Genomic DNA, 24806 nt, shown 5'->3' on the forward strand with positions numbered 1-24806 from the left:
AGTCCAACCTGAGCAATCTGTATCTACCTCAATGCTTATAACAGTGCTTGGCACATAGTAAATGTTAACAAGTACCATAATCATTATTATAACCAAGCCAGAACCGTGAATCAAAGGCCTCACGGGCCGGCAAGGCGATACCTCGGATTTAGGCTGAGAGAATTCCAAATAGATAAATTTCAAAGTAATAGTGCCAGTATTTATTAAGCATCCCTTTGGGTCCAATGCGCTGTGCTAAACATGAGGGAAAAACGGAGAAGTGACACATTCCCTGCCCACGAGGAGATTACTTCGCATTAGTCCGAGTTCTGAACTAGGCTCCAACAAGAGCGAATTTTACTTTGGGAAATGTGGGGTTTTGGAAGATAATTCTTCTGATCGTGGAGGCCTGGGATGATCAGGCCTTAAAGAACAGAAAAATCAACGTGCCAGCGAGGACGGGGAAAGGTTCACAAAGCCAAATCTCAGCAATTACTATAATTCCACCCTCCTGCAGAGCTTCTCGGAAGGCGGCTGCCACGGGTGACCCTCCGTGGCCCGAAAGAAGTACGTGTAGTGATGATGGAAACTATTTCCTTTGAAGCTTTCTTTGTTCATCATCCGTGCCACAATCATCAGGCAGTCGGCTGGGCGTCACCCATCGCCTCAGAAAGACATCGTTAAAGCTCTAAGATTCCAAGACCGTCTCGGCTTCTCTCTGGAGAAGAAGTTTTTCCCTGTACAGAGAGTGAATCGGGTGAAATGATGGGGTTGAAGTCAAGAAGAGGGGGATTCAGACCGGAAGTTGGAGGAGGAGGAGGTGATTATAATAATAATGATAATTGTGGTATTGGTTAGGCATTTACTATGTACCAGACGCTGGTCCAAGTGCTATGGTAGATACAAGATAATCGGGTCGGGCACCGTATCTGTCCCACATAGGACTCACAGTCTTAATCCCCATTTGACAGATGAAGGGACTGAGGCACAGAGATGTGAAGCAACTTGCCCAAGGTCACGCAGCAGACGAGGGGATAAGACGGGATTAGAATCCAGGTCCTTCTGATTTCCCAGACCTGGGCTCTATTCACTAGGTCGTGCTGCTCCCTGGTTGAGTGCAAACCTTCACCACTGCTGTAGAAACAACTCAAGGGCATAAGCGGCTGCCTCTTCTCTCTCCACCACTGGTATCTGAGCAGCAGTGCTCACCTTGCATTCAATCCCCTCGCCCCCTCCAACCTCACCCCGCCAGTCTCCGACTCCAACCCAGCCCGCACATTTCGCTCCTCTAACGCCAACCTCCTCGCTGTACCTCCACCTAGTCAGTCTCACCTCCGACCTCTCGCCCACGTCCCGCCTCTGGCCCGGAACGCCCTCCCTCTTCATATCCGACGGACCGTTACCCTGCCCCCCTTCAAAGCCTTATTGAAGGCCCATCTCCTCCAAGAGGCCTTCCCTAAGCCCTCGTTTCCTTTTCTCCCACTCCTTTCTGCGTCACCCTGACTCGCTCCCTTTATTCATCCCGCCCTCCCAGCCCTACAGCATTTATGCACATATCTGTAATTTATTTATATTAATGTCTGTCTCCTCCCCTAGACTGTAAGCAGGGACTTTATCTGTTATATAGTTATATTGCATTCTCCCAAGCACTTCTCATAGTGCTCTGCACACGGTAAAGCCCTCACACACAACTGACACTTAAATACCGTATTTTTCATAGATGAATACTGAGGCTCTTCAACTAAAAAGTACATACCATCCTTAAGAGCTTACTCAGTTGCTCAAGCACCCTGACGACATCTCTAAGGATTCGACCGAGCCATCTTCCTCGGATCCCATTAAGACTTTCATGAAGAGGATTCAATCAATCCTATTTTTCTGAGCTCTTACTGGGCACCGAGCACGGTACTAAGCACGTGGGAGAGCACGATACAGCCGAGGTGGCAGACTCGTCCCCTGCCCACAGTAAGTTTACAGTCTACGGGAAGAGTCTTAAAAGGTAAGTGATGAATCAGACGTCTCCACGACAGTGATCAGTTTTTTAAAGGATTTTAAACTCTCACCCGAACAAGTAAATGAATAAAGCAATATATGCCTACAAACTACAGCGGGCAAGTCAGATTCCAGATTACACAACGTCCATTATTGCTCAAAATCACAGGATAGCACAACACCTTTATTATAGCCACGAGAAATAGCCAGGGACAGAAGAGCAAAGCATTAAGAAAGCCAACCTGTGAAGAGCAGGTACTTCTAACAAAAGGGATTAAACTTTTTTTTTTAAGCTTTAAAAATGCCAGAAACCTAATGAAAAGGTATTTTCATGTCCTTCGGTAACTGCTCAACCTTTTTTAGGGTTCTATGCAACCCAGAAGACTTACTTTTTTTCAACGGGTATTTGTTAAGCGCTTTCTAAGTTCCAGGCACCGTTCTAAACACTGGGGTAGACACGAGCTAATCAGGTTGGACAGAGATCAGGTCCCACGTGAGACTGAGTCAATCCCCATTTTACAGATGAGGAAACTGAACCCCAGAGAAGTGAAGTGACTTGTTCAGGGTCACAAAGTGGACAAGTGGACGAGCCAGGACTCGAATCCAGGTCCTCCCGACTCCCAGGTCCGTGCTCCGTCCACTAGGCCAGTCACGTGTTATGATGAAGAAAGAGTCACGGTAAATGGACACCAGTCGTAATGAGGATGATTTTAATAATAATGAAGACTTCGATGAACTGCTTGACATTCATTCAATAGTATTTGAGGGCTTACTGTGTGCAGAGCCCTGTACTAAGCGCTTGGAATGTACAGTGTCTTAAGTGCTGGGATAAATCAGACCCTGCTGTATATGGGGCTCATAATCTAAATTATTTTACAGATGAGGAAACTGAAGCTAGGTTGCAAACTCTTTGTGGGCAGGGATCACGTCTATCGACTGTTTCGCAGAGGACAGCTATTTATCCTCCATTGTACAGATGAGGAAACTGAGGTCCAGAGAAGTGAAGTGCCTCACCCAAGGTCACCCAGCAGACGAGCGGCAGAGCTGGGATTAGAACCCAGGTCTTTCTGATTCCCAGGCCTAAGCGCTATCCACTTTTCCACTGGAAAATCAATCGTATTTACTGAGCCCTTACTGTGTGGAGAGCGCTCTGCTAAGTGCTGGGGAGAGCACAATACAACAAGAAACACATTCCCTGCCCACAGTGAGCTTCCAGTCTAGAACGTTCAAATAGAAAGAGCACGGGGCTGGTTGTCAGGAGACTCAGGCATGTTCTAATCCCGGCTCTGCCACTGACTTGCTGGGTGTGCTTGGGAAAGTCGCCTAACATCTCTGTGCATCGGTTTCTTCATCTGTAAAATGGGGATAAAATAACCGCTCTCCCCACCTCAGACTGTGACTGAGTCCAATTGGATCATCTTTTTATCTGAGTGCTCTGCACACAGTAAGCACTGATCGTGTCCACTAAATTGATTGTCCTCTCATGCCTGCTCTGCACACAGTAGACACTTGGTAAATACTACTGGTTGATGGTCTCAATCAGTGGTATTTATTGAGCGCTTATCTTTGTCCAGAGCAGTGTACTAAGCGCTTGGGAGAGTACGATGTAGCAGAATTAGAAGCGGAGGGGCCTAAGTGGCTAGATCCCACGCCTGGGAGTCAGAAGGACCTGGGTTCCAATCCCGGTTCCATCACTCGTCTGCTGTGTGACCTCGGGCAAGTCACTTCACTTTCCTGTGCCTCAGTTTCCTCAACTGGAAAATGGGGATTAAGACTGTGAGCCTCACGTGGGGCAGGGAATGTGTCCGACCTGATTAACTTGTATCTACTCCAGGGCTTAGTACAGTGCCTTGTATACAGTAAGCGCTTAATAAACACCACAGTTATTATTATTAGAATGAGCAGACATGTTCCTCGCTCATAGCGAGCTTACAGTCTAGAGGGGGACTACCTTATAATTGTTCAGGGTGATCGATTTCTAACAGGAATCAACTCTTCCAAATAGGGCAGGAGTTGGAATTTTGCGGCCTAGAAATCCAGGCCTCCATTTCCGGGTAGGAAACCGTCTCGGAGCCACCAAGAAATACACCCGTGGACCACCGGGGTCGGAGGTGACGCGATCCTGCGATCCAATTCCCCGCCATCGATTCGCTTTCAAGTAGCAAAATATCTGGGGACCAACCCCCTAGCCCTGTGAGATCCTCAAACCGTTTTGAGGCGTTCTCTTTCCCCTAGCCACGGGCAGGCCAAACAATTCTGACACAGTGATTCATGAAACTCACGGCTGGCCGTGCCCCTGTCGAGACGGGATTAAGTGGAAAATTTCTACCTCCGAGACCTTCCCTGGACCCTTTCACGGAGCTTTTTCCCCAAAACTCTGTCAGAGGCCCTCAGGGGTTTGAGCATATTTTCTCAGGCCTCGTCGCCCCTCATTAATAAGGTTACTTCTTATTCTTTTATTTATGATAGTGTTCATTCATTCAGTTGGATTTATTGGGCGTGCACAGCGTGCACGCGACTGTACTAAGCGTTTGGGAGAGTACAACATCACAGTGAACAGATATTTTTCTCCGCCCACGATGAGTTCACAGCCTCGAGCGGGACCTCAGAGCTTAGCACAGCGCAAGGAGAGAGTTACATCCGATCTGCGTAGGAGCCTGTGAACAAGGCGAGGGGACGGTAGATGAGAGAAAGGCAGGTTAAGTGGGATTAAGCATGTACTTCAGTAGAATCCTTGAGAGGGCAGAGATACCCAGTTACATAAATTCTTAGGTAATCAGGCTAATTGTCATGGGAAGCAGGTGAGCAGTGAACAAACTTTCTATAAACTTCACCCCTTGGAGTTTGTCATTCCCGACTCCGGGTCAGTCTAATGATATTAACGACGGTATTTCCTCAGGGCTTACCGTCCTACGCACCGGAGTAGAGTACAGATTCCGAGATACAGATTCCCTCTTTTTCGGTGTGGCATTTGTTGAGCTCTTACTACGTGTCAAACACCGTTCCGAAGGCTGGAGTTAGATACAAGTTGATTGGGTGGGACGCAGACGCTGGGGCTCACACACTAGGGAGAACAGGCGAAGCGAGGCACAGAGAAAGTGACTTAGTCAAGGTCACACAGCGGACGGTCGGCAGAGCCGAGATTAGAACCTAGGTCCTCTGAATCCCAGGCCCGCGATCTTTCCACCAGGGTCTCAAGCACTGTTCTAAGGGCTGGGGTAGATACAAGACAACCGTGTTGGATTATAGTTATTATTATTAGTATTTGTTAAGCACTTACTATGCGCAGAGTACTGTTCTAAGTGCTGGGGGTGATATAAGGTAATCAGATTGTCCCACATGAGACTCACACTCTTCATCCCCATTTTACAGATGAGGGAACTGAGGCCCAGAGAAGTGAATAATAATGTTGGTATTTGTTAAGCGCTTACTACGTGCAGAGCACTGTTCTAAGCGCTGGGGGAGATCCAGGGTCATCAGGTTGTCCCATGGGAGGCTCCCAGTTAATCCCCATTTTACAGATGAGGGAACTGAGGCCCAGAGAAGTGAAGTGACTTGCCCACAGTCACACAGCTGACGAGTGGCAGAGCCGGGATTCACACCCATGACCTCCGACTCCCAAGCCCGGGCTCTTTCCACTGAGCCATACTGCTTCTCTGATGGATGGATGGACTCCCTGTCCCACACGGGGCTCACGGTCCGAGTACGAGGGAGAACGGTGATTGAATCCCCACTTTACAGAAGAGAGGAATCTGAGGCACAGAGACGTTAAGAGACTTGACCAAGGTCACACAGCAGCGAGGAGGTGGGACCGAGTTTAGAACCGGGGTCTTCGGAGCCGATTCATTGCTTTTTCCACTAGGCCGGGCCCATGCCTCTGGACGTCAGAAGGGTTCACTCTCGGGCCCACCTCCCCGTGGTCCCACCCCACCCACCACCCAGTACAGAACGCGGCATCTGTCACCACGAGGCTGCGTTTGAACAGTTCCAGGCCAAATTACTGTCATCTGGGCCGGGTGTTTGCCCCCCCCCCCTTTTGAATTTCTTCGGAAACTCCAACAGCTGCAGCGGGGGTGGGTCACCCCCACCCCGGAAGTTGCGGAAGACAAGGGAACACTGTTTTCTGCGAGGGCTCCGGCTGTTTTGGGGAAACAAGATGATTAAGGAGACGATTTTTTTTTTTTTCCTGTTAATGGTAACCTTAATGGTTTGTTTTTGTTAATGGCAAACAAATGGGTTTTGGAGCAAAGGGGTCTTTGGAAGGCCAAATGACTCCACTTAGATTAGCATATTTTGGACACTTCATCAGGAGGACACTAGTTCTCTGGTGAAGACACTAATGCCAGGAAACGTCCAAGGAAAACGTGGAAGAGGCAGACCGGCAGCTAGATGGCTAGAAACCATAACGACGGTAACGAAGAACCGTCCGCAGGGTTGTGGATTATGGTGGGGAGGTAGGCCGTCCTAGAGAAAATATACCCAGAGAGTCGCAACGAATCGGAAATGACTCGACGGCATTTGGTGACAATGGATGGTAATGCTAAGTGCTTACTATGTGCCAGGCGCTGTACTGAGTGCTAGAGTGCTGGGGTAGATACAGGTCGGACACAGTCCCCGTCCCACATGGGGCTCACGATCTTAATCCCCATTTTACAGATGAGGTAACTGAGGCCCAGAGAATAGACTTGCCCAGGGGCACGCAGCAGACAAGGGGCAGAACCGGGATTAGAACCCAGGTCTCCTGACTCCCAGGCCCGTGCTCCTTTCACGGGGCTGAGTTGCTTCTCGAGGACCCACAGGTGGTATTTCAACGTGGGGGATGACCACCACAGCCTCTAACGTGAAAGACCCCAGCGCTTAGTACAGTGCCTGGCACATATATCATTTTAAAAAGTTAAAAGTCATCCCTCTCCCTAACACACTCCAGTGGCAACGTTCTAGTGTGTGATAGTGTTTCTGTGGGACCGTTTTGTTTTCTTGTCAGTCTTCCCCTCTTCCAGACTGTGACCCCGTTGTGGGGTAAGGGATAGTCTCTGTTGCCTAACTGTACTTTCCAAGCGCTTAGTACAGTGCTCTGCACACAGTAAGCGCTCAATAAATACGACTGAATGAATTATGCGGGGTTTTGGGGGGGGGGATATCTTTAACACGCAAATCATAACGCAAGGGGAACAGCCAATGGGTGAATGTGAATTCTTTCTTTTTTTTTTTTTTTTTAAAATCCCGCTTCATTATTCAGCATCCAGGTGGCAATTATTCCCAGAGGCATTTTATAAATTAGTAAATAAACAACAGCCCTAGTGGACTTTGTCATGAAAATTGGCCAGTTCTGGGACACTAAAATAGAACTGCAGAAGCAATCCTATAATTTTATGCTGTATTTGTCCACTCACATTCTTTTCGTCTTGCAAACCAAATTCATGAAAGGGAAAAAAAAATAACCAAGCACCGAAATTCTGATTCTGTGCACGGGAGATCGAGACTGCGTCCAACCTGATTAGCTTGTATCTCCCCCCGTGCTCAGCACAGTGCCTTGCACGTAGGGAGTGGTTAAATACCAGAAATAAAGTCCTCTTCCCCAGAAATTCTTCCGAACGATCAATCAAGGTCTAGTGGATCAAGCACGGGCCTTGGAGTAAGAGGCACTGGGATTAGTAACCTAATCCCAGCTCCTCTATTATCATGTTGGTATTTGTTAAGCGCTTACTATGTGCCGAGCACTGTTCTAAGCGCTGAACTTGCCGGCGGTGTGACCTTGGGCAAGTCACTTCACTTCTCAGTTTCCTCAGCTGAAAAACGGGGATTCAATACCAGTTCTCCAGCCTATTCAGACTCGGAGCCCCATGTGAGAAAGGGAACGTATCCAGTCTGATTAATTTGTATCTATCCCAGAGCTCAGAGCAGTCCTTGAGACACACAAGAGCTTACGAGAAACCATGAAAAAATGAAATAAAAAATCATATTCATTGAAAGCTTATCACGTGCAGAGCGCTGGACTAAGCTCTTGGGAAAGTACAGCACAACAGACGTCGTAGACACATTCCCCGCCCACTTCATTCAATTATTTGTCTGGGTGTCCTCGTGAAAAGCATTGCTCTTAACACTGGGGAGCCTAGAACACAAACCAAAGATTGGTTTCACCCCTGAAGGAGTTTAAAATCTAACGGGAGAATATGGGCAGGCAGATGTGATTTACAAATAACGAGAACTGGAGGATGAGCAATTTAGAAAACACGGGAGGACAAATACGCTACGATGAAACTGTAGGGGTCCTAATTACTGAGCACTTTGTGCATAGCACTGTGCTGGGCACTTGGAAAGTACAAAATAAATGGCGTGTTCCCCGCCCACAAGGCACTTATATTCTAATGGCTTTGTAAATAACTAAAATTATAATCAATTAATAGTATTTGAATGTTTACTCGCTTGGGGTTGCCGCAGCCACCAGGATTTGGAGTTATTTGATAGTAGCATCTATCACCTCATTTTATTTTTATTTTTAAATGGAATTTAAGTGCTTACTATGTGCCAGGCACTGTACTAAGCACTGGGGTAGATACAAGGTAAGCGGGTTGGACACAGTCCACGCTCCTTATGGGGCAGAGAGTCCGGTCTTATAGAGGGGGTAACTGAGGCACAAAGAAGTGAAGTGACTTGCCCAAGGTCCCCAGCAGGCAAGCGCTCTATCCATTAGGCCATGCTACTTCTTTGCTATAGCGTAAACTCCCACGTTCTTAGTTAAGCGCTCTCTATATAGAAATCACCCAATAAATACAATGTATCGGTTGAATGATAGTGGCATTTGATAAGCACTTTCTACAGCCGAGTACTGTATCAAGCACTGGGGTAGAAACAAAATAATCAGGTTCGACACAGCCCTTGTCCCACGTGGGTCCCGTCTAAAAAGGACGCAGCGTGGCTCGGTGGAAAGAGCCCGGGCTTTGGAGTCAGAGGTCATGAGTCCGAATCCCAGCTCTGCCACTCGTCAGCTGTGTGACCGTGGGCGAGTCACTTAACTTCTCCGGGCCTCAGTTCCCTCCTCTGTAAAATGGGGATGAAGACCCTGAGCCCCACGTGGGACGACCCGATTCCCCTGTGTCTACCCCAGCGCTTAGAACAGTGCTCGGCACATAGTAAGCGCTTAACAAATACCAACATTATATGAACATTATTATTAAAGGAGGGAAAACGGGCATTTCATCCCCATTTTCAGATGATGAAACTGAACCTCAGAGAAATAAAGTGACTTGCCCAAGGTCACACAGTGGAGAAACAGCAGAGCCGGGGTGGGAGCTGTAAGCCCGTCAAACGGCGGGGACCGTCTCTATCTGTTGCCGACCTGTTCATTCGAAGCGCTTAGTACAGTGCTCTGCACATAGTAAGCGCTCAACAAATACTATTGAATGAATAAATACTATCGAACGAACTCGGTTCCTTTGACTTCCAGGACTGTGGTCTACACCTAGGCCACACTGCTTTGCACATCAACTAGGACAAAGATTTAGACTGTAAGCTCACTGCGGACAGGGTACGCGTCTGTTATAGTGTACTCTCCCAAGCGCTTAGTACAGTGCTCTGCACACAGTAAGCGCTCAATGAATACGAATGATTGATTTGAACCTGAGTGCTTGGCACGGTGCTCTGCACTCACTAAGCGCTCAGTAGATACCACTGATTAAACAGAGTACGCAGAAAGTTGGACCGGGAATGTATTTTGATGCCTCTTTTTTTTACCTCACTCTGGTCTTCTGCTACCGACACCCACCGGGGCTATTGTCGGATGCCAAGATACATTTTAGGAAAGAAGATTAAAGGTGACTAACGGCCGAAAATCTTTCCGAACTGCCGTGAAAGAGGACCTAAGGATCGGAGGGAAGAATGAGTATGACAGAACTCACCGAGGCTCAACGAGACCAAACTGCTTTTTTAAGAGGGATCGGATTATAAAAAAAGGTTTCTATCATCGTGCGGCTTAAAGATTTTCTTCGGCTCTGCATTCTTTTGACCATCACCCTGAATAGAGAATGGATTTTCTCGGCCTCACAATGACAGTGGCCGCGGGTCAGTTGCCGATCCCGTTTTGCGAGTGGAAACGGCACAGGACGGGGAATCAGGGGATTGGGGTTCAAGTCCCAATTCTGCCCTGCTGTTTGACCTTTGTGGGCCTCAATTTCCTCATCTATAAAATGGGGACAAGAGCCCTGCCCTTATTGCCTCTTAAGTACGTGAGTTCCTCATGGGACCGGTTCTGTGACCAACCTGAATACCTCGTTTCTATCCCAGCGCTTGGGATCTATTCAGCAGTTTAAAAATACCATAATTATCATCGATTCAAAGTCCCCAATACAATCAAAAGAATTGGCCCAGAAAACAGCTCACGAATCAAGCAATTATATTCACCGAACGCCTACTATGTGCACAGAAGTAGAGAAGCAGCCTGGTCTGGTGGAATGAACACGGACCTGGGAATCGGGGACCTGGGTTCTAATCCCAGTTCCCTGTGTGACTCTGGGCAAGTCACGTCACTTCTCTGGGCTCCAGGTGCCCTCAACCGTAGGATTCAAACTGGGCCCTGACCTGTTCTCCCTCCTGCTTTCTTTTAGGGTATTCTTTAACCACTTGGTATGTGCCAGGCACTGTACTGAACGCTTGGGTAGATACGAGCTCATCAGGGTGGACACGGTCCCTGCCCCACGCAGGGCTCACAGTCTTAATCCTAGTTTCATGGATGAGGTGACTGAGGCACAGAAGTTAAGAGGCCTGCCCAAGGTCACACAGCAGACGAGGGGCAGAGTCGGGATTAAAACCCAGGTCCTTGACTCCTAGGCAAGTGCTTCTCTAGACTGTAACCCCATGTGAGAAAAGGACCATGTCTGATTAGTCAGTAAATCAGTCATATTTACTGAACTCTTACTGTGTGCAGAGTAATAACGTCGGTATTTGTTAAGCGCTGACTATGTGCAGAGCACCGTTCTAAGCACTGGGGTAGCTACAGGGTCATCAGGTTGTCCCACGTGAGGCTCACAGTTAATCCCCATTTGACAGATGAGGTCACTGAGGCACCGAGAAGTCAAGTGACTCACCCACAGTCACACAGCTGACAAGTGGCAGAGCAGGGAGTCGAACCCATGACCTCTGACCCCGAAGCCCACGCTCTTTCCACTGAGCCACGGCGCTTGGAAGAGTTCAGTATAGCAACGAACAGATGCATTACGTGCCCACAGTGAGCTTCCACAATATCTGGGATATTTCCCACAGTGCCTGGCGCAGAGAAGGAGGTTACCAGTTTCCACAATTATAATTATTACCCCCTGCACTGCCCTAAGCAAATGGGGCAAAACAATAACAGTAAAAGACCCATTCCTTTCCCTCAAGAAACCTCCAAGAAAGTAGGAAGAATGAAACATACAGCCAAGGTGGTAGGAACCCTCTTGAGAAGCAGTGAGGCCTAGTGGATATTGCACAAGCCTGGAAATGAGAATGAGAATAAGAATCCCGGCTCCGTCACTTGTCTGCTGTGTGATTTGGGGTAAGTCACTTAACTTCTCTGGCCCTCAGTTATCTGATCTGTAAAATGAGATTAAGACTGTGAACCCCATGTGGGACAGGGAGTGTGTCCCACTTGATTAATGTGGGTATTTGGTATTTGTTAAGCGCTTACTATGTGCCGAGCACTGTTCTAAGCGCTGGGGGAGATACAGGGTCATCGGGTTGTCCCACGTGAGGCTCACAGTTAATCCCCATTTGACAGATGAGGTAACTCAGGCCCAGAGAAGTGAAGTGACTCGCCCACAGTCACCCAGCTGACGAGTGGCAGAGCCGGGATTCAAACTCATGACCTCTGACTCCCAAGCCTGCGCTCTTTCCACTGAGCCACGTACCGTGCCTGGCACGTCGTAAGTGCTTAAATACCAATAAAATAAAAAAACCAAAAAAAAACCAACCAGAAAAACATTTCCCTCTGGAGAATTCAGAGTGATTTCCAGAGTGTGGAAATCCATCATTTCCGTCCAGTTTCCTCAGGAGCCAACGACTCTTCACGCCCTCGCTGCTTCACTTCATCGTTAACTCCCCGGCTACCCACTTGCCAGTCGATGAATAATGACCGGCAACACTGAGTGTAAACGCTATATTGTTATCGATCCACGGAAAGGTAAACTCTTCCACAAAAAGAAATCACTCGCTTAGCGGCAAATGAATGAGCCGTTCCAAGCCTACCTCGGGCGGGCGGGCGGGAGTTCAAGCGAGGCCTGACGGAAAGAGCACGGCTCTCGGACCCACGGGTCGCGGGTTCTAATTCCAGCTCCACCACTCACCCGCTGCGTGGCCTCGGGCGAGCCACTTCGCTTCTCGGTGCCTCAGTTACCTCGTCTGTCAAATGGGGGTTAAGAGAGGGAACGCCGTGTGGGACGGGGACCGTGTCCAACCTGATTTGCTCGAATAGAGCAAAGTGGCTACCCATTTGCCGGTCAGTGAATAACGACCGGCAACACAGAGTGCTTAACGCTGTACCGTTATTGATCCGGGGAAAGGTAAATTCTTCCACAAAAAGAAATCAAGGCCTGGTACTCAGTAAGCACTTAAAGGCCACAACTGTTATTAATAGATTAAAGTCAGCCTCGCTATTTGTTCTTAATTAACGTTGGCACTTGTGAAGCGCTTACTACGTGCGGAGCACTGTTCCAAGCCCTGGGGGAGATACAGGGGAATCAGGTTGTCCCACGTGAGGCTCACAATCTTCATCCCCATTTTCAGATGAGGGAACTGAGCCACAGAGAAGTGAAGTGACTCGCCCACAGTCACACAGCTGACGAGTGGCAGAGCCGGCATTCGAACCCATGACCCCTGACTCCCAAGGCCGGGCTCTTTCCACTGAGCCACGCTGCTTCTCTATTCATTTCTGCTCCTCCCATTTATTTTGGTGTCCATTTCCCCAGATTCGTTCATTCATTCAACAGTATTTATTGAGCGCTTACCACGTGCAAGAGCACTGTACTAAGCGCTTGGAATGGACAAATCGGTAACAGATAGAGACGGATGGGGTCGGCTGACTCTATTGTTCTCTCCCAAGTGTTCAGTACAGTTCTCCACCCCAGGTCCCGCTCGCATCGGGTGCCCAATACACAGTTCACCCCTCAGACGCTCCGAAGTGAAAGGAGGTGAACCTGTCTTGCCGCTATTTATTCAGAAGACAGACGTTTCTACTCACGGCTCCAGGGCTTTCAGGTTTCAAAGAAGGAGTCAGCGGGATGTGCCCAGGTCACGGGCACAGAGTTCATGGGTTACTGGAGGGGCACCATCAAAAGCAAAGCCTCAAAGGACCGGTGAGCGCTTGCATTTCTGCAAAGCAATTGAATGCGCCCAGCTGGACTTTCGGAAGCGCACCCGACCATCCCCGCTGACCTGCTCCCGTGCTTTTCAATGCCTTCTTGGATCTAACCCGGAGTGAACGGATTTCCAGAAATACCAAGGTTAGATTTTCTCTAGCTAAAAAAAATAAATAAATAAATAAGCCAGACCCAGCCAAGTGAGAAATTCAAATTAGCACTCACTACAGTAGAGAAGCCTTCTAATAATAATGACCGCATTTGTTGAGGGCTTACTATGTGCAAAGCACTGGGGAGGATATAAGGCAATCAGGTCGTCCCACGTGAGGCTCACAGTTAATCCCCATTTTACAGATGAGGGAACTGAGGCCCAGAGAAGTGAAGTGACTTGCCCACAGTCACACAGCTGACAAGTGGCAGAGCTGGGAGTCGAACCCACGACCTCTGACTCCGAAGCCCGGGCTCTTTCCACTGAGCCGCGTGGGCCTCAGTTACCTCTTCTGTAAAATGGGAATGAAGACCGTGAGCCCCACGTGGGACAACCTGATTACCTCATATCTATCCCATCACTTAGAGCAGTGCTTGCCACATAGTAAACACTGAAATACCCTTATTATTATTATTAATAGAGGCACCTCCAAGCACCTCCATTTGCTCCGGATTTCCTTAAAGCCCCTTCCAATTTTCTTCGGTTCTATCTACTAGATGGGGGGAATTTCAGAAATCAGGCCAGGGAATCCCCAAATATTAGGGAATGTGTCTCCCCACCTCTGTTATCTTGTGCTCTCCCAAGCGCTTAGAACAGTGCTGTGCGCACGGCACGCGTTTAATAAATACCACTGACGGTAAATTTGTCTTCTGTACCGTAAGCTCTTTTTATTGCATTGTATCTGTTAAATGCTTACTATGTTGGTATTTGTTAAGCGCTTACTCTGTGCAGAGCACTGTTCTAAGCGCTGGGGTAGACACAGGGGAATCAGGTTGTCCCACGTGGGGCTCACGGTCTTCATCCCCAATTGACAGTTGAGGTAACTGAGGCACAGAGAAGTTAAATGACTTGCCCACAGTCACACAGCTGACAGGTGGCAGAGCTGGGATTCGAACTCATGAGCTCTGACTCCAAAGCCCAGGCTCTTTCCACTGAGCCACGGCAAACACTGGTCTAAGCGCTGGGGTAGATAACAGTTAATTAAGGTCAGACACAGTCCCTGGCCCATATGGGGCTCACGCTGTAAGTAGGAGAGAAAAGAGGTTTTGACTCCCCATTTTACAGCTGAGGGACCCGAAGCACAGAGAGGTCGCCCAAGATCACACAGCAAGCAATTGGCGGAGGCGGAATTAGAACGCAGGTGCTCTGACTCCCAGACCCCTGCCCTTTCCACTAGATCACGCTGCTTCGTTACGGGCAGGGAATGTTGTCTTGTACTCTCCCAAGCGCTTAGTCCAGTGCTCCGCATACAGTAGGCGCTCAATAACTACCACCGACTGATTGAACAGCAGTTCCTTCAGCTGCTCAAGCGTGATACTTGAAAAGAGTCTAGAACTCTTAATACTAAGTCCGTCATTGGGCAGGGATTGTCTCTGTTGCCGAACTGAACGTTCCCAGCGCTTAGTACAGTGCTCTGCACATAGTAAGCGCTCAATAAATACTACTGAATGAATAATATTAATAGTAACTGTGGGATTGGTCAAGTGCTTACCACGGGCCCGAGTTTTCTGCAGGGAGTCGAACTCCTCCACGTCCCGATTCAAGATTTCCTGGCTATCCTCAATCCCGACAGTTACCAGATTTGCAACGTAACACGGAAACAAGCAGATTCTACCATCAACAAAGCCAGATTGATTTATTGCTCAGAATGTCATTTCGCCAAAACATCCTGTTACTGCATTTTCCCACCAGGGACTCGAAAGGCAGTGAGATAACACTGGAAGGGCAAGGTGGAATCATGAAGTATTAGAACATTTGAGTTATTCATGAATAATTGCATTGATTCTGCTGGGACCAACCAAGCTAAGCTGCTTTCCCTTTCAAATAATATTTCCATTAGCTTATTTCCCAAAAGAAGGGAACGTGGCTGGATTGCAAAATTAAGCCGGGAGAGAGACGTGTCGGGCGAGGGTAGACTGGTTTGCTGTTTCGTCGCCTCCTTCCTCTTGGGTCACAGAGGGTTTTTTTTTTTTTTTTTTAACTTTTTCAGTCGTATTTATTGAGCGCGGAGCACTGTACTAACCGCTTTGGAGAGTCTAATAGAAAAATAAACAGACACATTCCCTGCCCACGATGAGTTTACGGTCTAGAGGAAATGTGTCTGTTAAATTGTTCTCTCCCAAGGGCTTAGGGCACACAGTAAGCATTTAAGTACAATTGACCGACGGCCAGGCTGCTTGGCAAACTTATCAAATTACTCAATTATCAATCAATCAAATGTATTGAGAGTTTACGGTGCACAGAGCACTGGGCTGAGCAGTTGGGAGAGTACAGTATGACAGAGTCGATGGTAATGTTGGCAGAGAAGCAGTGTGGCTTGGTGGAGAGAGCCCAGGCCTGGGAGTCGGGACCTGGGTTCTAATCCCCGCTCCGCTACGTCTTCTGTGTGGCCTCGGGCAAGTCCCTTCCCTTCTACCCCTCTCTCCTCCCCTCAGCTAAGCCCTCTTCTCCCCCCTTTCCCTCTGCTCCTCCCCCTCTCCCTTCCCCTCCCCTCAGCACTGTACTCGTCCGCTCGACCGTATATATTTTCATTACCCTATTTATTTTGTTAATGAGATGTACATCCCCTTGATTCCATTATTTCATTAATGAGATGTACAGCACCTTGATTCTGTTTATTCGCTACTGTTTTAATGAGATGTTCACCCCCTTGATTCTATTTATTGCTACTGTTTTTGCCCGTCTCCCGCGATTAGACCGAAAGCCCGTCAAAGGGCAGGGACCGTCTCTGTTACCGATTTGTCCATTCCAAGCGCTTGGTACAGTGCTCTGCACATAGTAAGCGCTCAATAAATACTATTGAATGAACTTCTCTGGGCCTCAGTTCCCTCATCTGTCAAATGGGGATTAAGAGTGTGAGCCTCATCTGGGACGGGGACTGTGCCCAACTTGATTAACTTGTATCTACCCCGGTGCGTAGAACAGGGCTTGGCACATAATAAGTGCTTAACAAGTACCTTAATTGTTATAATTATCACTGTTCTATGTCTCTGATTTAACTTTATTGAACGCTCCCAAGCGTCCAATTATTTGTTGTGATTCACTGCACACTTACGTGCTGATCACTGGGTCAGGATACAAGGCAATCGGACAAGGGGCAACATGGGACTCACCATCTGAGAGATCCCAAGATCGGGTACCTGGGCCCATTTTACAGATGAGGAAATGGAGGCCCAGTGAAGTTAAGTGACTTGCCCAAGGTCACACAGCGGGCCAGAGCTGGGAAGAGGTCCTCACCCCCGGCGCTTTCCATTAGACCTCATTCCCACTACGTGGGAGCTGTAATTCCTCACTCTGGACCTTGTAGAAGCCCAATACCGTTGATTAAATGTTGACTAGCCTTGGCTAAAATAAGAACTATTAATTCTGGCACGCTCCTGGTTCCCACAAATTGCAGGGTTTATGCATAGTCTCCCTGTAAATTGTGGCCCTTGAAACAACATACCAATTTCTACCCATAATCTATGGCAACAGAACAGTGTGATTCATGCTGAATGTGGGGGAGAAGCATCGATAAGTGGAATTTTAGACTATTTTCAACAGAGACCAGAGGAGTGCTTGACGAGTCCCTCCAAGAGCGGAGAAATCCAGTTAAATCATTCCTTCATGGAGGCTCATGCCAAATGAGCCGACTCGGGAAGCACACGAGAGCAGAGACGGATGAGTCTTCGCCGGAAACTTTCTACGAATCGCCAAATTCACCTTCCGGGGATCCGTCAGTCAGTCGGTCGATCGTACTTATTGAGCGCTTACTACGTGAGGCTCACTGGACTAAGGTCCAGGGAGAGTACGACAATAAACAGACACATTCCCTGCCCACAACGAGCTCGCATTGGAGAGGGGGAGACAGACATTAACATAAATAACGTCAGATATGGATATAAATGCGACGGGGCTGGGACGCGGGGGTGAATAAAGTGAGCAAGTCAGGGAAACGCAGAAGGGAGTGGGAGAAGAGGAAAGGAGGGCTTAGTCACGGAAGGCGGCTCGGAGGAGACGGGCCTTCAATGAGACTGCGCTAGTACTTGATAGAACAGTGCTTGGCACATAGTAAGCGCTTAAAAAATACCATCTTGATTATTATTATTATTATTATAGTGGGTACAATAAGCACTTAAATACCGTCTTTATAATTACTGTGGGTATAATAATAATAATAATGTTGGTATTTATTAAGCACTTACTATGTGAAGAGCACTGTTTTAAGCGCTGGGGTAGATACAGGGTAATCAGGTTGTTCCAAGTGGGGCTAACAGTTATTCCCCATTTGACAGATGAGGTAACTGAGGCACAGAGAAGTGAAGCGACTTGCCCACAGTCACACAGCTGACAAGTGGCAGAGCTGGGATTCGAACCCATGACCTCTGACTCCCAAGTGGGGAGATTCACTGTCTGTTGGATATGAGGAAGGAGGGCTTTCCAAGCCAGAGGCAGGATGTGGGCGAGAAAATAGACAAGATGGGGGTAGACTGAGAAGATTAGCATTAGAGGAGCGACGCTTAAGCTAACAGGCCACAGACGCTGGTTGTTACCACAGTCAGAGATGGGAGCCTGGAAAGCAGTGTGGCCTAGTGGAAAGAGCGTGGGCCCGAGAGTCAGAGGACCTGGGTTCTAATCCCTGCTCTCCCACTTATCTTCTGTGTGACCTTGGGCAAGTTACTTCTCTAGGCCTCAGTTGCCTCATCCGTCAAATGGGGATTCGACACCTGTTCTCTGACCGTATCGATTATTCGTATTCATTGAGCGCTTGGTGTGGGCAAAACACCGTACTAGGTGCTTGAGCGAGTACAACATAACATGACACACACATTCCCCGCCCACGGGGACCTTACACTTGATTACCTTGTATCTATCCCAGTCCTCAGAGCAGGGCTTAGCACACGGTAAGTGCTTCACCAGTTATCTTCCCTTTCCCTTAAGAGATATTTGGGTTCCTGCTTATGTGAGCGGATTCTAGCGATTCTACTTGGACAGTTACAACCGGCACCCTGATGCTTAATAATGGGAGCTATCCCTTGATGGCGTAACCTGATTTCAGTCGGAGTAGTTTCTCTGGCATCAAGACAGCATTATTTTTTGTCTTTTCTCACATGGCCGTCATTAGCCAGCAGTGGATATTCAGACATCTCGCCTCTGTCGTCTTCGTGAGATTGAGATCTGCTCTCATGGTCCGCTGAAGGCTTATAAGATTCACAGATCAACTGCAGATGTCCACTCCTTCCAAAGTTAAGTGAGATGCCCAAGGTTACGTAGAGGGTAAGTGAGAAGAGCAAGGCCCAAGGGAACGTGTCTGGGAGTCCGAAGGACGCGGGTTCTGATACCGGCTCTGCCACTTGTCTGCTGTACGACCTTAGGCAAGTCCCGGCCCGGCTCTGTGCCTCGGTTCCTTCGGCTGTAAAATGGGGATTACGACTGTGAGCCCCATATGGGACGGGGCCGTGCCCAGTGTTTGCATTCACCCCAGTGTCTAGTCAGCGTGGCTCAGGGGAAAGAGCCCGGGCTTTGGAGTCAGAGGTCATGGGTTCGAATCCCATCTCGGCCACTCGTCAGCCGTGTGACTTTGGGCGAGTCGCTTAACTTCTCGGGGCCTCAGTTACCTCATCGGTAAAATGGGGATTAAGACCGTGAGCCCCCACGTGGGCCAACCTGATTCCCCTGTGTCTACCCCAGCGCTTAAAACAGTGCTCGGCACATAGTAAGCACTTAGCAAATACCAACATTATTATTGTTATTACATCATAAGCAGTTAAATACCATAAAAAAGAAAAAAAAAAAGTGGTAGAGCTGAGATTAGAATCCAGGTCGTCTGACTCCCAGGCCCGGCCTGTGGGCAAGTCACTTCACTTCTCTGGGCCTAAATTCCCTCATCTGTAAAATGGGGATTAACTGTGAGTCTCCCGTGGGACAACTTGATTACCCTCTATCTACCTCAGCGCTTAGAACAGTGCTCTGCACATAGTAAGCGCTTAAATACCAGCGTTATTATTTCCTCTAGACAGTGCCACTTCCCAAGGTTGATAGAAATTCATTCATTCACTCGATCGTATTTACTGAGCGCTTACTGTGCGCAGAGCACTGTACTAAGCACTTAGTCCTGCTGAAGGCCAGTCTGGGAATTTGGTGGTCCTGGCTTTGTTCGGGATTAGGGGAGGGGAATTTAGCATCCCTTCTTGTATTCAGCCAAGTCTGTCCCCCTCCTCCTCGGGACAACCTAATTCTTCACGGCTGTGTCCAGCTCTCAACTAACAGAGGAGCATCTTTACTGATAAAGTACGCTTTTAGAAATAACAACTTATTGGGTTTGATAAGTGCTTACTACGTGCCAGGCACTGTTCTGAGCCCGGGCTGACCAGGCTGGACGCCGTCTTGAGGCTCTGAGAAGTGGGGTGACTTGCCCAAGGTCATGGCTCCGTGAAAAAAGCAGAGGATTGGGATTCAGGAGGCCTTGGCTCTACTTCCGGCTCCACCGTTTGCCTCCTGCGTGACCTTGGGCAAGTCACTTCACCGGGCCTCAGTTTCCTCATCCGTCAAGTGGGAGTAAAATCCCCGCTCTCCCTCCCTCGTTGACCATGAGCCCTTGTTTATCCTGTGCTTTCCAACCACCCAGTACAGTGTCCCGCACCCAGCGAGCGCTCACTCAACGCCGCTACTCCTTCTGCAAGGATTTTAAGCGGGGATAGCAGCAAACAAACCATCAGACATTCTGTTTGCTTTACACCTGACTGATCAAATATAAATAGCCTCTCTCCCCATATGCTTCCGTGAGCCGCCTCCATTTCCTCGCGTCGCGGTTGAAGAAAGCTGCCCACACAATCTGCTCGGGATTTCAGTTCTTTCACACGGCCGTTCCAGCAAGCGAGAGGGAGAGCGACTGCTCAAAACGCTTCGGCTTTCGTTGCCATGGCCAATACTACAGTGTCCTGGGTCCCGACGAGAACGTCGTCTAGGCTCCAGTCAACCCACGGCACTGATTGAATACCTACTCTGTGCAGAGCACCGTGCGAAACCTTTGGGAGAAGATAATCGAGTTAGCCAGTCCATCTTATTTACCGAGAGCTTTTTTTGCGCAGAGCACTGAACGAAGCACCCGGGAGAACACGACTGAACAATAAACAGATGCATCCCTGCCCAAAATGGGCTTACAGTCTAGAGGGGGAGGTAGATATTCATATAAAGAAAAACAGACAGGGACATAAGTGTTGCGGGGCTGGGAGGGGGGGGATGAATAAAGGGAGAAAGACAGGGCGACGCAGAAGGGAGTGGGAAAAGAGGAAAGGAGGGCTTAGTCAGGGAAGGCCTCCTGGAGGAGATGGGCCCTCGATAAGGCTTTGAAGCGGGGGAGAGTCATTGTCTGTGTTCTTTTCCAATCAATCAACAGTAGTTATTGACTCTACTACTGATATTATCATCAAGCAGTGTCTATTGAACACTCACTCCATGCAGAGTTCTGCATTAGTGTTGGGAGAGTACAATAAATAGACCCAATTTAGGGAAAGAGAAGGAAGAGCACCGCACTGAGCATTTGGAAGACGGTAGAAGAACAACCCGGCGATTTCCAACAGGAAGTCTCCGCTCTGACGGAGACGCGTCGGCATTCTGAATCCATCAGCGGTATTTACTGAGCCCTCGCTGTGTGCAGAGTACTTTACTGAGCGCTTGGGAGAATATAACAGTTGGTAGACACATCCCCCTGCCCACCAGGAAGTTGGACGTGTTCCATCGAGGCATCGCTCAGCAGGAAGCTAAAGGAGGAATTGGTCAGGTGTGTGTGTGTGTGTCTGACAGGACCCAAAAGTCTGTGATCACTCCTTACGGGAAGGGGCGGGCTTGACAAAGGCCAAGGTGGCTAGTTCCTTCCTCCACCGGCCCGAAAGATCGTCTCCGGTTCCTCGCCATCACCCTGCCGGTCTCTGTCACCCCCTCCCTCACCGCTTCGCCCTCACGCACCCACAGACGCATGAGGAGCTGGAGGGAAAGTCTCCGTTTCTCGGCGATTTCCCGGTTTTCCTTCCAAAGGCGCGCTGCCAGCTCAAACCTTTCTTTTAAGGATCTATTCCTTTCATTTCCCCTCCCCTACCTCTCCAAAGAAGAGGGCCTGTTTCCTCTCTCTCCCTCTCTAGATTGCTTTCCCCTTGCCTCTGATCATTCTTGTCAGCAGCCAGAGATCCTGAAATTGCGGTTTCAGTGCAAAACAAAGCGAGGCCTGTCAGTTACATCTCTCCAAAACCTGTCCCCTCTTCTACCTGCCAGTTTTGCTTTTTCCAGCTGGACTTTCCCATTAAGATAAAGGGGATTTATGTTTTCCCAACTAGAGTGCAACAATCTTCTGAAGGCACAGTGGATCTCATAAATATACGCTTATTATAGTCATATTATCAGGGAATCCAGTAAGCAAACACTCTATGTCAAGCACTGTGCTAAGCTTTGAGGTAGAGGCGAGATCATCAGTTTGTGAACACGTTACTTGTCCCGCATAGGACTCACGATCTAAAAAGGGAGGGATGAGGGGATTAAGGACCAGAGACCAAGGTCAGGCAGCCGACAAGTGGAAGAACCGGAATTAGAACCCAGGACTTTCTGACTCTGGCTTGGGTGTCGTTTCTTTCGGAGAGTTACCTCTCTTTAATTATTCCTACGCTCTTTTCGCTTAAGGGAACAGTCGTCTCGACATTCTACGTTGCTTTAATCCATCAATCAAGGACATTTACCGAGCACTAACTATAATAATAATATTGTAGTATCCGTAAAGCACTTACTACGGGCCAAGCACTGTACTAAGCACCGGGGTAGATACAAGGTAATGAGGTTGTCCCACATGGGGCTCACGGACCTAAATACGTGCAGAGCATTGTAAGAAGCGCTTGAGAAAGTATAACGCAATAGAGTTGGCAGACAAAATCACTGTCCGCAAAGACCGCATAGTCTACAGGTGGAGGCAGAGATTAAAAATGATTTCAGGGAAATAGTGTAGAAGAATATTAAATTTAGTACTCTGTGTCAAAGAGTGGAACGTCTAGGATTTTGGCTAGAATCAATTGGTCTGTCACGCCTTCATACCTGAACGTCGGCTTCCGGCGGGCAGGAAAAATGTAGTTTCTCTGTGTGGTTCTTTACCTTTGAGAGAAGCAACGTGGTCTGGTGGAAAGAGCCCTGGCCTGGGAGTTGAAGGACCTGGGTTCTAATTCTGGTCCCGCCACTTGTCCGCTGGGTGAGCTTGAGCGAGTCACTTCACTTCTCTGTGCCTCAGGTCGCCTCCACTGTAAACTGGGGATTAAGTTTGTAAACCCATGTGGGACAGGGACTGTGTCCAACCTGATTATCTCGAATCTACCCCAGTGCTTAGAACAGTGCTTGGCACAGAGTACGTGCTTAACAAATGCGGCAATTTTTATTATTGCTATTAAGTGCTTAGTACAGAGGTTGCACCCAGGGGGAGTTCAGGAAATACAATGCCTCTCTACAACAGACTCCTTTTCCCATACATCCTAGGGGCTAGCAGCGTGGCTCAGTGGAAAGAGCACGGGCTTGGGAGTCGGAGGTCATGGGTTCGAATCCCGGCTCGGCCACTCGTCAGCTGTGTGACTGTGGGCGACTCACTTAACTTTTCTGTGCCTCAGTTACCTCATCTGTAAAATGGGGATTAACTGTGAGCCTCACGTGGGACAACCCGATGACCCTGTATCCACCCCAGCGCTTAGAACGGTGCTGTGCACATAGTAAGCGCTTAACAAATACCAACATTATTTACTCGGGGGTCTTTAATCATTTTACTAATGCACCCAGAAGGCCCATGATTTTCCTGCCACGCAGGCATTGTTAGACTTCCCTCTGGTCCAAAGAGCACCTTATTCAGTGCTTAACAAATACCATAAAAGAAAAATAAAATGGTACTTATTGAGCACCTCCTGTGGGCAGACCAGTGTACTAAGACCCTTGGGAGCTGACAATCTGGCAGGAGAGACAGAACTTAAAATAAATGAAAGCTCAGAGGAAGCAGAAAAGCATGAAGACATGTTCGAACATACTCCGGGGGAAGGAGTGGGAATAGCCAGAATACTTAAAAGGTGCTGTCTCACCTCTATTTTTTTTTTTATGGTATCTGTTAAGTGTTTACTAGGTGCCAGACACTATATAAATGATAAGTGTATTTATGGGCTTACTATATGTCAGGCACAGTACTAAGCTCTGAGATAGATAAAAGTTAATCAGGTCCCTCAGTAAACCTCACCGCCTAAGAAGGTGGGAGAATAGGTATTGAATCCCCATCTTGCTGAGGCACGGAGAGAAATGACCTGCCCAAGGTCACCCAGCGGGCAAGTGATAATAATAATAATAATGTTGGTGTTTGTTAAGCGCTTACTATGTGCCGAGCACTGTTCTAAGCGCTGGGGTAGACACAGGGGGAATCAGGTTGTCCCACGTGGGGCTCACAGTCTTCATCCCCATTTTACAGATGAGGTAACTGAGGCGCCGAGAAGTTAAGTGACTTCCCCCAAGTCACACGGCTGACAAGTGGCCGAGCCGGGATTCGAACCCATGAACTCCGATTCCAAAGCCCGTGCTCTTTCCACTGAGCCACTCTGCTTCAAACTCAGGTTCCTCCGACTCCCAGGCCCGAGGTTTAGTCACCAGGTCACGCTCGCGTACTCCTATGGCTGTGTCTACACCGTTTCCTCTTTATTCAGCCAAGTGGTTTAGTTTGTCCACTTGGCGCTTCAACCGAATTTCAAACTCTGGGTGGAGACTCATTAGTGAGCTGCGTCATTAACGAAGCAACTCGGGATGGTTTTTCTACTCAAAGCCGGGAGGAAGGGTGGGGTAAGCATTGAGCTAAGCCTCCCGGATATTCCTGTCAAGACCCGGGAGAACAGATATAACACCAACTTCTGCCTGGCAGCCGAGGGCCAGAAGATCCAGAAATCCTCCCCATTTTTTAAAAAAATGTTATTTAAGTGTTAACTATGTACCAGGCACTGTACTAAGTGCTGGGGCAGATATAAATTAATCAGGTTGGACACAGTCCCTATCCCGCATGGGGCTCACAGTCTTAATTCCCATTTTACGGCTGAGGTAACTGGGCTACGGTGAAGCGAAGTGACTTGCCCGAGGTCACACACATTAGACCAGTGGCAGGGCCAGGTTGAGAACCGAGGTCCCGAGAAGCAGCGTGGCCTAGTGGATAGAGCACGGGCCTGAGAGTCAGAAGGATCTGGGTTTTAATCCCCGCTCCTCCACTTGTCTGCTGTCTAACTCTGGGACGGACACTTCACTTCTCTGTGCCTCAGTTACGTCATCTGTAA

At 48.5% G+C, this 24806-nt stretch overlaps 1 long non-coding RNA gene across 1 annotated transcript in view; it reads right to left on the reverse strand.

The window, feature by feature from the left end:
• Nucleotides 1-200: 200 nt before the first annotated feature.
• Nucleotides 201-24806, reverse strand: part of LOC114805635 — a 35775-nt gene continuing 11169 nt past the window's right edge. The window contains exon 3 of the long non-coding RNA XR_003753619.2: nt 201-716. This is a non-coding gene — a long non-coding RNA (uncharacterized LOC114805635). The remainder of the gene's footprint in view (nt 717-24806) is intronic.

This window comes from Ornithorhynchus anatinus, chromosome 19 (genome assembly GCF_004115215.2).
Source record: "Ornithorhynchus anatinus isolate Pmale09 chromosome 19, mOrnAna1.pri.v4, whole genome shotgun sequence".
Lineage (NCBI taxonomy): Eukaryota > Metazoa > Chordata > Mammalia > Monotremata > Ornithorhynchidae > Ornithorhynchus > Ornithorhynchus anatinus.